Genomic DNA, 13,474 nt, shown 5'->3' with positions numbered 1-13,474 from the left:
TACAATGATTTCTTACTAAAATTTAAAAACATAACAGCCTATAATAAATACATAAAACAAAGTTAAAAGCAGCCAAAATATTTTGTTCCACATATAAATTCTTCACTACAAGTACAGTCCCTATTTTTACTGATTACTTTTCACGTGCCAAGCACTGGATGAAGAAGTGTCTTAATGTAACTGAGAAAGTAAATGGCTCTTACAGACTAGAACCTTTTTCTTAGAAAGAAAATCTAGTTCTCTGAACTTCTTCATGATGAAAGTGCATACAGCACATCATCCTTGCCTCAGTTGCCATTCAAGTGATTAAACAAATTGGTTCACAAAGATCAACCACAAATAACGCTGTTTGTGAAACTTCATTATATATGTGGTCCAGATATTGTTTTACATGACGTAATCTAAAAAAATTACTCTAGAGAGACAAAGAGATCATACAAAATAACCTCATAATATTTAAGTGATGTTCAGTGTCACTGATACCTGCAGATTTTATCTCAAGACATATTGGCCTTATTTTTGTGGGGTTTGTTGTAGATTGTTCAAAAAGGATACTTACTGAGCAGAAAAACCCAGAGTAATTGAAGTACCAAACAAGAGTTGGAGGGACATAATTTTTGTATTCATTTACTTAATAATTTAAATATTATTTGAAATGCCTATGGATTTCTGATTCTTGCAAGTTATAAATATGTATTTTATTTATAATATAACATGGAATGAGAGTAGTATACAGTGAAAGATTTATTAATCAAAGTTTAATTTTCAAATTTAAAATCTAGGGCTCAATTCCAAGTTTAGTAGGGCACAGAAAATCACAATTCATGTATTTGGAAGCACATGTCAAGGGGCCATCTACATGAAAGAGGCAATGAAACTGAAGCTAACATAGCAATTAGAAAGCCATACTTCAGAGCTGGGATTTGAGGTCTAAATAGATAAAATATAGAAAGTCTTCAAAAGTAGACATGTTTGAAGAAAGCAGTTAAATAATTAATATTGCTTGATAATTATTTTTAAGTGGAAGTTAGAAGATATGAAACATATTTCTTTCACTTTCCCACTTGTAAAGCTTCAATTGGAGATGTCACCATTCCAGTGGAACACAGTGTATCTGAGGGATATGAATTGGATACAATCATTTTAAATTAATGAATTATCTTCAAATATGCAAATTATGAGTACTTTGAGAATGTCTAATTCAAGTGGCTCTATAGGCAAGTAGTTATATATTCCTTAGATTCAGGGGAGAAATTTGGAAAGTTGGAAGTGTTCTCAGTAGGTTTTCAAGGAGGAGTGATGTTCCACTTTATATTTTATTTTACTATTTATTTTATTATATTTATTTATTTATTTATTTATTTTTGGACTCACCACCTTGCACTTCCCCAGCAGGCACTGTGCCACTGAGATATGTCACTGACTATCAGTTTTCCATTTTAATAGAAGAATGACAATACTGAAGGCTTTGGAGAGATTGGTTATATGTAGAAAAGCAAAAGGTACAAAGATTTCCCAGGTCATCAGTATACGAACTAAACTGGGAAGATAGTAAGGATTAGAAACTTCACATTCACCAAGAATGAAAGACTATTTTAAAGTACTGCAAACAATATTAAAATCCAAAAGTTATCATTATGATGACATCACACACATGCCTCTGCAAAAGAAGCCTCAATCAAACCAAAATAGTCTATAAAGAGCCAAAGTTGAAGAATTTGACATCAAGTATGACACATTTTAATCACCTGGAATGAATGAACTAGATTGTTTTCCAAAGTTGTCTGAATGTCTAGCTAATAATGAAATGTCTGCCTGCCTCAAAAGATATAATTTGCATAAATTATAAATTTAGGTTAGAGACTCAATAACTGCTACTTATATTGCTTTATGAAAATTTATTAGGGAAACATTAATACAGATTAATCTCTATGCCTCAGCTTCCGTATCTATGAATTAAGAGTATAGCCACATTTGCAACATATAGCTTTCACAAATTGCAAAAAGCCAATCTACCTCTTCTGGTTAACAGAAAAACTTTAAGAAACAAGCAAAGATTTAAAAAAAAGATGTTTAAAATCTGCCCTGTCTTGATTAGTGAAGACCCAGTAGGTAAGTAAACTCTCCTAGATCTTTTCCTCTCTTATGTCACATTCAAATATTTGTAGACAGGTGACAAATAAGACAAATAAGCTTAATAATTACTTAATGTGTTTTTAATACTGCTCCATATAATTAAAAAATATGCATGCTTGGCAAGCATGAGGTCATGAGTTTGATACCTGGTATCAAAAAAGTAAAATTCCCAGGCTTCCTATGTTATAGTTTTTGTAATTTATTTCATAAATACTCATAAGGATTACAGAAAAATTTGCAATTATATGTATAAAGAAGTGAATAACAGTTAAAAACATTCCAAAAACATGGTAAAGAAATTTCCTATCCAAAATTTTAGTTTGAATTTCTGTACAATCTATTTGAGTCAATTTTTTAAATATCTTACCAATACTACTGAAAAATAGCAAAAAGAAATAGTATTTTGAAGCATTCCAATATTTGTAGAAAACTGTTCTATCTGATGATCCAAATCTCAAACATTTTTTCTTTTAAAGTATAGAAATGAGATAAATTTTAATTCTGAAAATGTTAAAATACCAATTCATATCTTCATGAAACCCAACATAATTGCAAGTTTGAGGATTTTTGTCTAGAAAAAAATCATTCATCAGACAAAGCAGAAGGAAATGTCTTTGAATATCTTCACCATCGACCAACCAAGAAGAATAATCCTTTGACCTCCACCTGATTAGCACCTAAGTGAAGATTCCTGCCTGAAAGGTGCTCACTAAAGCATTTTATTGTTGAAACTATTTTTTAAAAATCTCATCCATGGATAAAGGCAATCACTCAGCAGTGTCTGGATTCATCCTCCTGGGCTCACAGACAATCCAGAGTTTTAGGTCATTCTCTTCAGTGCATTCCTGATTGTCTACGTAGTCAGTGTCACCACGAATCTTGGATTGCTTGTGCTAATCCAGGTCAGTCCTCAGCTGCACACATCCATGTACTTCTTCCTTAGTCACCTGGCTTTCACTGACTTTTGTTTTACCTCTTCTGTCACCCCAAACATGCTGGTAAATTTCACGTGCGTGCATAGTTAAAAGCATAACAATTTTTGCATGTGCCATCCAGATGTGTTGCTTCATCACATTTTCAGTGTGTGAAATGTGCCTGCTCTCCATCATGGACTATGATCACGATGTAGCCATCTGCAACTACCTGCTTTATACTATTTTCATGCCTAGGTGTCATGGTTTATGTTAGTGGCCCCTGGGCCTCATGCATTTGCATTAAGCATTTATGATTGGTTCACTGTCTAGCATTTGCATTGGGGGAGTGAGTGCTACACCAGCCTCGGGGTGGAGCTAGGATGTAGTGCAATGGCAGGAAGAAGGTGTGTGTCTCTGTTGCTGGTTTTCTTCTTGCTGTTTGCAGCCACCATGAACTTCGGCCCTGCCATGCCACCCTGCCTTGGACTTAAATGACTATGGACTGAAACCTCCAAAACCTGTAAGAAATAAACCTTTACTTACCCAAAATTGGTCATCAGGTATTTTGTCTCAGTGATGAATAAAAAGTAACTAAGACAGAATTTGGTACTGAGGAGTGGAGTTGTTGCTGTGACTATATCTGACCATGTTTTTCGAGAGGCTTTGGAAATGGCTTGTGAGCAGAGTTTGGAAAGGTTCAGTCATGTTGCCTGCATACACAAGCTGGAGCAGCTTAGGCTGCTCTGTAGAGGAAATTCTGGTCAGAGATCAGGAGACCGGAAGGCTGATAGAAAGCCCGATGGTAAAAACCAGGCTTGGGAGGTTTCTGCTGAGAAGGACTACATTGGTTGTTGAACTCACCATTATGTGTGTTATGGCTTGGCAGAAAGTTTATCTGCATTTTTTTCATGCCCAGAGATTTTGCCTGAGACTGAGATAAAGGGAAATGGAATGATTAATCCAGAAAAAGAAATTTCAAAGCAGTTTAATGTTGAGGCTGTGGCAAGGCTATTGTTGGGGGCTTTTAGCCATCTTTATGTTGCAAACCAAAAGCAAAGAGCCCAGCAGGATAATGCTGTGAGTTTGGCCAAAGGAAATTTCCAGGAAAGCTGTGGATGTTAAAGACAGAGTTGAGACTTTGATTGCTGTGGAGAAACAGAGATATGCCCTTGGGCATGCCAGGAATCAGCAGGTCTCCACCCTTAGCAGCCTGAAAACTGTAAAAATGAAAGAATTTGCTCAGAGGAAAAAGTTTCAGAGAACCATGCTCCAGAATGGTGAAAGAGATCACAAGAAGTTCCAGAATGCTGCCAAACACATTAGGACCCAGAATGGTGGCAACATAGAGAAACTTTTCTTCACATTCAGGTTCACAGAGTCCAGGGATCCAAGCAATCAACCCCTACAGCCAGGAGAGAGAAAGCCTGGCTACTGGCAGCAAACTTTGGCAGCATTAACGTGGTGCTGATTTTAGGTGCAAGGAAAATGCACAAATTCTGAGGGAAAGACAACTTCCATCTTGATTGCAAAGGGCCTGGGAGGCCAAGCAGTGTGTCCCTGAGAGCACAGTTTATAAAGAGGTAAGGGTGAACCCAAAGGTGCAATGGAGACCCCAGAAGTTTGGAAAAGCCAGGAGCGTGGATCATCCAGGCAAACTTCAAGAAGTCAGCAGCGAGGGTTTAAGAGAGAAGCTGCAGGAGCTGATATCCCTGGAAGTGCCTTGGGGGTGAAATCATCCAAGCCTTTTGAGGCTTCCACTGTGATAGCTCAGACCCCGGAATAAAATCCAAGGAAGCAAGAAATTAAAATTTGGGGAGCAAAGGCTTTATTTTAGGCCAGGCCTGGAATCACAGTCTCCAGGAGCCAATTTGGAGACCGCGCACCTTACAGCTAGAAAGGTTGGGTTTTAAAGCCGAAAACCACTGGAATGTTGTAATCACTGACACAGATAGATAGCATCTGGACTTTATAGAACTTCGTGTAATTTCCTTGAAGTTAAGCATTACTTAAAGAACAGCACATTTTATCACAGATAGCCGGATGAGGGGTAGGGTAGGGGGTTACAGGAAACTGATACCTAAGGCTTTTAAAGTTTTCTCAGGAATTGAAACTTAACCTAGATAGATAGGAAGGGGAAAGGGGAGGGGGATAAGACGCATACAGAACAGAAAATGAGGCACAATGGTTAAAACTAGGTTACAACACTCTCCTCTGATGTTGTGACTGAGGTCAAATATTTGACCTAATTTTTTAGGATTTTGAGGTATGGGCTTGTAGGTGTGCTGGTGTAACATCATCAACTTTATGCCTTGCATTTGTTGTCTGACATATGTAGCTAATTTATTGAGTATACAAGGACCTTCTGTGACCAGGAGCAGTACTCCTAACAATGGTCCAAGCAAAGGCAGGAGATAGTGCAGAATTTCATTTTAGACACTCCATAAAGGGTTTTTAAATAGCTCTCTCCTCCTTTTAACTAGGTCTTCCTGTAGTCTCTTGATTTTATCTTGGACAATGCCGGACTTATTTACATAAAAGCAGCATGGTTCCTGCAATGTCACACAGATCCCTCCTTATTCTGCTGTTAGGAGGTCTAGTCCCCTTCTGATTTGGAGAACTACTTTAGCCAATGAGTCTATTTGGTCTTGAATGACCTGAATGGTACTAGATAATGCCTGCACATCACTAACAATCTGGTTGGAAAGTTGGACAGAAACCCCTACGCCTGCTGCTCCCATACATAAGGCTTTTGATATTTCTAGGCCTACCAACAAAGGGATAAATTGAATTGCCCTCTTTGAGCAGTCTGCAATGTAATCTAAACTAGGAATGAGGACAGGCTCATCCCCAGGTAGGATCTCTATAACAGGCAATAGGACAGCTGTTACACATATCCCTGTCCAGTTAGTTGGGAGGAAAGTATAGGCCATATTTTCTCCACAAATAAATACTTGTCCTTTGGTGGAATAAAGGGAGGTAGTCCGGTTAACTATGGAACTACAATTAGTAAATGCAACAAACCCCACGTCAATTTTGGAGGTATCATTATGAAAACCTCCTTGGAGACAGAGAGAGTACTTGAAGCCTACTGGTTGTACTCTAAAGGGGGGGGGACCAGCACTACAATTTAAGTAATCTTGTTCCTCCAGCATAGTCAGAGAAACATTGGTGGGGATCTCATGGGGCTTGGGGGAGCCCTGTGTCATGCATAACCAGCAATTCTTCAGCCAAAGTTAGGTTGGAAGCATTTAAGGGTTACCAACTGTGTCAAGACATGAGGCTTGGGCACACTTTGAACTTCCTATTACTGTTGGATTGGTGGACCAGTCACCTCTAACACTTTCAGCCCTTGTCCTTAAAAAGCTCAGCAGTGAAGTAAGTTTTGCTATCTATGCCTATACATTCTTGTACAGAGTCATAGCAGGAGGAATGCATTTCTGAATACTAAGAACAATTCTGAGGGCATGGCCCTGTCTGGCTGCCTTTGTTAGGTATCATGCAGGGCTTTAACATACACACCCACCTTTTAGTCAAACCCCCTGTAACTGAGGGTATAGCAACAAGGAATGTTAACTTGTCCCCACAATCTGCCCGAAGACTGTTATGTATACAATTTATCATTTGTGTGGGAAGGATTTTGATCCTTGTTTCCTATTGTATGTATAATTGTCCCCCCCACCCCATTTGGTGTCTTTACCTTTAGTAATATAGCCCCCTCCACAATCACAGGGGTTTCCATACAAAGATCTTAACAATTGTTCTTTGCTTACAGGGGGACCAAAGCCACCGTGCAAGGTCAGCATCAATATTATTAAAATCAAAGCAAGCAAGCTAAAACAGTTCATGACTGGCATAATCTAACTATGCTTTAGTCAATTTTAACTTTAAGGGGTTACCAGTCTGCTGAATAGTCCACTGAGTATGTCCCTCGTTGTCCACTCTTTCCAGTGGCTTTACATGAGTGTAGTGAATCCACGCAGTTTTTCCTGCTACCTTGACAGCAGTAGGGGTACTGAGCACCACGGTGAAAGGTCCTTCCCAGTGGGGTTTGAGGGAGTCACAGTGGTGACATTGCACCAAGACTGGAGTCCCCGGCTCAATCGGCACCTTCAGAGGTGTCTCTGAAAGCAGATCCAGGTGTTTTTGTCTAAACAGCTGGTGGATTGAAATCAACATTGGTTGGAGAGTCTCCTGGGACTTAATGAGATCTTGATTAGTTAATTTAGCTTAGTTTATTTTCTGACAATCTTGGAACCAATGGCGGGGGCCTCCCAAACATGGCTTTAAAGGGGGAAATTACAGAAACATATGGGGTACATCTAGCTCTTAACAGTGCAAAGGGAAGAAGGCTCACCCAATTATCGCCAGTTTCTAAAGACAGCTTAGCTAAAATGTCCTTGAGAGTTTCGTTCATACGTTCTACTTGCCATGAGCTTTCTGGCCGATAGGCACAGTGGAGTTTTTCAATTAATCTTTAATGCCTGGACTAACTTTTGGGTGACTTGGGCTATGAAAGCTGGGCCATTATCAGACTCCATTGATAGTGGGAGGCCAAATCAAGGCATGATCTCATGCAATAGCTTTTTAACTGCCACTAAGGCTGACTCAGACTTAGTAGGGAAAGCCTCTACCCAGGCAGTGAAGGTGTCTACTAATACCAAGAGATAGCGGTGCCCCTGTAAACCAGGCTTTACCATGTCTGTGAAGTCTACTTCCCAATGTTCTCCTGGAACAATTCCTTGATGTTGGGTGGTCTCCAGCATAGAGCTCCTGGCTGAGTTGACTAATGAGCACTGTGGGCATCTGGAGCTCAAAGAGGTGGTCAGTTTGTGGAGTTTGTGGAATAAAAAACCAAGTTCTGAACAATTCCGCAAGTTTAGTTCCCCCTAAATGGGTAGTCTGGTGAGCCCGGTGTAACAGCTCTCACCCTAGTGCCTCTGGTAACAGTACTGGTTTATCAGGTAACTGGTATCAGCCCCCTGGGGTGGGGGACTTTGCTCTAAGTTGAAATGTTAACTGCAGGTCTTTCTTTGTGTAGACTGGTTCTGACAAGGTCGCAGGGACTAGCATCAGAGCAGTTACTTCCTTGGTTGGCCCCTCTGATGAGGTTGCTATTTTTTGAGTGGCTTGATCTGCCAAACTGTTTCGTAAGGCGACAGTGTCATCTTCTGTTTGGTGAGCCTTGTAATGAATAATAGCAACTCGCTGAGGTAGCCAGACAGCTACCAGCAAGTCTAGAACCTGTGGAGCATTTTTAATCTTAGTCCCAGCTGAGGTTAAGAGACCTTGCTCCTGATAGATGGCTCCATGTACGAGTAGAGTAGCAAAAGCATATCTACAGTCAGTATAGATGTTTACCCTCTTTTCTGTGACTAGTTTTAGCGCCTCAGTCAAAGCAATGAGCTCCGCCTTTTGGGCAGAGGTGCCAGGCTCTAACTGCTTAACCCAGAGTACCTCTTTTTTGGTGGTCACTGCTGCCCTGGCCACTTGTTTGCCATTCTGGATGAAGCTGCTTCCATCGATGAAATAGTTGTCGGCATTTCCCAAAGGCTAGTCGGTAAGATAAGCCCGTAGGTTCTGCTGCAGTTCGAGGATGTCAGCCCACTCATGAGAGGTGTCCTTTGTTCCTCCAGGTTGTCATCAGGCATAAGGGTGGCTGGGTTTAAAGCTGAAGAAGTCTTGAATATCACTGACTCTGGATCTAGAAGCAGGGCCTGACAGTGTAGAATTCTGGCGTTCGAGAGCCACTTTTCAGGAGGGGTTTTGATAAGAGTCTCTAAACTGTGGGAGGTCACTACAGAAATCTTCTGTCCAAAAGTGAAGTTTTTTTTTTTTTTTTTTTTGCCTCTTTAAGTAACATTGCCACAGCAGCTAGGATTCTCAGGCAGGGGGTCCATCCTCCTGTCACTGGATCAAGTCTTTTGGAGAGGTAAGCTATAGGCCTCTTTTAAGGGCCAGTGTGCTGGGTTAGGACTCCTTTGGCAATGCCCTTGAGTTTATCTATGAACAAGGTGAATGGCTTGGTAACATCAGGGAGTCCCAGGGCTGGGGCCTCTGTCAGGCCCACTTGAGCTCCTGGAAGGCCCATTCACATTTATCAGTCCAGTTCAGTGAGTTTTGAGTTTCTCCCTTACAGGAGTCATATAGAGGCAAGCTTTTCAGTAAAATTTAGCCTACAGTATCCAACTGCTTTTCTCTCATAGAGCAATTTTAACACCTTGGTTATCTTTTTGTTGGTAGCTTCTTGTAAATTCTCGCAGTTCTCAAAGACCTTTTGTGCTATCTCTATTAACTGGCTGAGGGGTATTTTTTCAAATCTCTCAAACCTTTGCAATTTTTATCTAACATGTGGGGTCGACTGAGTTGCAAAGAGAACAACTGGCGATACTGTGGGAAACCTCTTACCTCTGGTTGTTCAATAGGGTTGGGACAAAAGGAGAACATGATTTTGGCATTCTGGATCAGAGAGAAGGCTTTATCTGATGGCACACTGCTTTTTTTGTCTCAGGGTGTCACGTGGCAGGCCATCATTTTATTGAAATTACATTCTTCACAAAAAAGGGCTTTTTCATAGGTAACAAAATTGTGCTGCATAATCTCCCAGATGTTCATAGCACATGCAAGAACTTGTATCTTATCTCTAGTATCACCTATAATCTCATTTTGATGTAAACATTTTGCAGCAAATGTTTACCAATCTTATGAATGAATCTACCAAGACTGATCTAATACTGTCAAATTCTGAACACATTTACTTCTTGTCAAACCTGTTATTTGCAGTAGTATAAACCAAGACAAACAAAATTTACATCCTCTTGAGCTTACTACAACTTACAATACACCACCCCCCCAAGTTGAGCTTTTATCTTCTTCCACATTCTGGCACAGCCAGACACTTTTACTTGAAGACAAAACCACTTCTTTGTCCCTCTTTTACTTACTATTACCAGTCAATTACCTTTCCTCTCACTTCTCAGACAACATTAAAACTCTCAACAAAACCCTTGAAGTCACCTTTTACTAGTCTAAAACATACTTAAATATTTTATGTCTTTTTACTGCATAAAAATGCTGTATTTAAAAAAAAACTGTAACTTTTTCACTGGCTCAAATATAATATGACCTGGTTTTCAAATATAGTATGGCCACTTGGTAAAGTTGATATGATTGTTAAAAACCATAAATATACATATATATGTGCACATATGTTTACATTTTAACCAGAAAGAAAAATACTCTTTTTCAAAGGCATGCCGAGTTTGCAAGTAATCAATTTAGGACTAAAACATTAAATAAGATGCCATGGCATTAAAGACACAAACAAAGGTTGCTTCGTGCACAGTTTGGTGATCTAAGGGAAATAATTCTCTATTATGAACCTTGATAATAAGCCATATGGATCCTGCAACAGAAATGGGCAGCAAGCCCCTAAGTTAGTAACAAATTTAAACAGGCAGACAATTCTAAGGTACAAAAAACACTGAACATAAATATCTAAATCTCTTTGTCCATTTTGGGCTCATAGAAGGGGTTCCTAGGAGAGAATGTTCTGTTAGATTTCGGGTAACCAAAAGGAGAACAATGAGAACAAATGGACACACAAATAGACATACAAGACAAGACAAGCTGCAGCAAAATGGCCTTTGCTCAAAAATTGGTCAAATTTTGGAATCTGGAGGAATTAACAAATTAACCAACAGAGCGGTTTCCCACTCAGGGCAGAGTCAGAGATGAACGAAGTTCTTCCTGAAACATACCCAAAAAACCAATTAACTCTGTCCTCGGGAGGTCTCCGCTTCCCAAATTGAGGGTGTCCCCTCCCCAAGAGTACAAACTGATCGTGGCCCAAACAAATTCTCCAGAGTACTTACTTTTAAATGTTCAGAAATGAGTCTGGGGTCTTGCTTCCATCCTGGATGACCCCCAAATGTGATATCTCAGACCCAAGAATAAAACCCAAGGAAGCAAGAAATTAAAATTTGGGGAGCAAAGGCTTTATTTTAGGTCAGGCCTGGCATCACAGTCTCCAGGAGCCAATTGGAGACTGTGTTCCTTACAGCTAGAAAGGTTGGGTTTTAAAGCCGAAAACCACAGGAATGTTGTAATGGCTGACACAGTTAGGTAGCATCTGGGCTTTATAGAACTTTGTGTAATTTCCTTGAAGTTAAGCATTACTTATCACAGATAGCCAGATGAGGGGTAGGGTAGGGGGTTACAGGAAACTGATACCTAAGGCTTTTACAGCTTTCTCAGGAAACTGAAACTTAACCTAGATAGATAGGAAGGGGAAAGGGGAGGGGGAGGCAGTAAGACGCATACAGAACAGAAAATGAGGTGCAATGGTTAAAACTTGATTACAACACAACCAGATTCCTTCAAATGCTGAGCATTAAACTCTAGGAATTAATGTTCACCCTGCTGGATGTTGGATTTGCTTTGTTTCCAATGCTTTATATTCCACTGTTTGTAACTTTTGAAATGGCAATATTTATCTTGTGCCTTTGCATTTCAGAAATGTTTAAACTTGTTACTTTTGTACAAGGGATTACAGTTAAGAGTTCACCATAGATCTTGAAGGAGACTTGGGACTTGGAGTATTCAGCAATTCTGAAATTGTTAGGACTTTGGGAACTCTTGTAAGTGGACTAAATTTCTTTTGTATAAAAGATATACATGAGTCCTGGGGGCCAGGAGTGGAATGTCATGGTCTATGTCTGTACCTCCCAGGCCTTATGCATTTGCATTGTACATTTGTGATTGGTTCATTGTCTAGCTCTTGGATTGGGGCAATGAGTGCTACACCAGCCTAGGGGTGGAGCTAGGATGTAATTTAATGGCAGGGAGAAGGTGAGTGTCTCTCTTGCTGGTTTCCTTCTTGTTCTTTGTGGCCACCATGAAATGCAGCCCTGCCATGCCACCCTGCCTTGGAGCCGACTGACTATGGACTGAAACCTCCAAAACTGTAAGAAATAAACCTTTCCTTTCCCAACTTTGGTCATCAGGTATTTTGTCTCAGTTATGAGTAAAACTAACTAATACACTAGGAGACAGTGTGTTCATATGATCTCTGGCATGTTCATGTATGCATTCACTGTGGGTATTGTTCAGACTGTGGCAATGTTTTGACCGTCTTTTTGTGACTCCAAGATAGTCACCCACTTCTACTGTGTTGATGTTCCCTTAATTGCTTTGGCCTTTTCTGACTCTCACATCGAAAAGTTCATGTTGTTCATCATTGCAGGCTTCAATACCCTTTGCTCTATAATTATCGTTGGCATTTCTTATTCCTTTATCATCTTTGCTGTCCTGAGGATTCATTCTTTTGCACAAATCCAGATAGAATTTTCTACTTGTGCCTTTCACCTGACCTACATCCCAGTATTTTATGGGGCAATTATCTTTATTATCTGCAATTTAAATCAACCCACTCTCTGAACAGAGATAAAATTTCTTCTGTGTTTTATGTGATAGTGATTTCCATGTTAAACCCACTGATCTATAGCTTAAAGAATCAGGAGGCAAAGAATACTCTGAAGAAAATTATACAAAAGGTGGGTCTTGTGTGGATTTGCAATTTGGAAAATGATTCTGAGCACAGTATTCACCATGAATATGTCCATGCACTATGTGTCATCCCCAGTTTTTCATTTTCAGGAATTCTTCTCAAGCATCATTTTTTAAATGTGAAGTTGATGAGATTTTCCTGGCAACTGGAAAATGAGGATAGGGAGAGAAGGGCTGGGGCCCCAGTATTCCTATGTGGGTCATGGCCCACATGAGCTGGATTCTTTCCATCAAGCCCTACCCCCTTGAGATTTTGCCACCTCCCTAGGCATCACAGAAAGGGCCTTTGGGGAATGTTCCATATACAAACTATAGGAAGAACAATAAGAATGCATTTTTTCACCACTGCTGTTTTCACAGAATATTATCTTTCATATTAAAAGTATATAAATAATGTAAAATATTAAGGTTTGTTAAAATGCTCCCTGTGAATTTAAGAATTGGAGTTGTATATGCAAAAGCATGTATGTGTGTATGTGTCTGTGTATGTATGTAAGTCATAGGGTAAAAAGTGTGAAAAGCATAAATATAAAGAGCAACTTTGGTTATAAAATCTCCACATGAGTATAGACAATTAGCCCTATCAGTGTTAACCACCGGCCAAATGTCAGCTTCTCTATGCCACCATTGCCTAACTCATCAACCCTTTAGGGGCAGCCTACTTCATTTTGTGACAGTCCTATTGTCTTAATGTTCATTTAAAAGGCATTTTCACAATTAAACTGAAGTCTATGTCTTAATCACCATCAATTACTCCTCCTTTTCTGAGTTCGTGCAAAATAATTTCCCTCTCTCTTCTATAAGACAACCCTTCATTATTCAAGTATTGTGAGGTAGTTTTCTTGAGGTTTTAAGTGTTT

General features: G+C 39.7%; 1 pseudogene; it reads left to right on the top strand.

The window, feature by feature from the left end:
* The first annotated feature begins 2,889 nt into the window (after nucleotides 1–2,889).
* LOC106026196 (olfactory receptor 5AL1-like) lies at nucleotides 2,890–12,829 on the top strand (annotated as a pseudogene).
* The last annotated feature ends 645 nt before the right edge of the window (nucleotides 12,830–13,474 follow it).

This window comes from Cavia porcellus, unplaced genomic scaffold (genome assembly GCF_034190915.1).
Source record: "Cavia porcellus strain 051 isolate PalLab524CR breed Dunkin Hartley unplaced genomic scaffold, mCavPor4.1 scaffold_19, whole genome shotgun sequence".
Lineage (NCBI taxonomy): Eukaryota > Metazoa > Chordata > Mammalia > Rodentia > Caviidae > Cavia > Cavia porcellus.
This window is presented reverse-complemented; position numbering and strand designations above follow the sequence as displayed.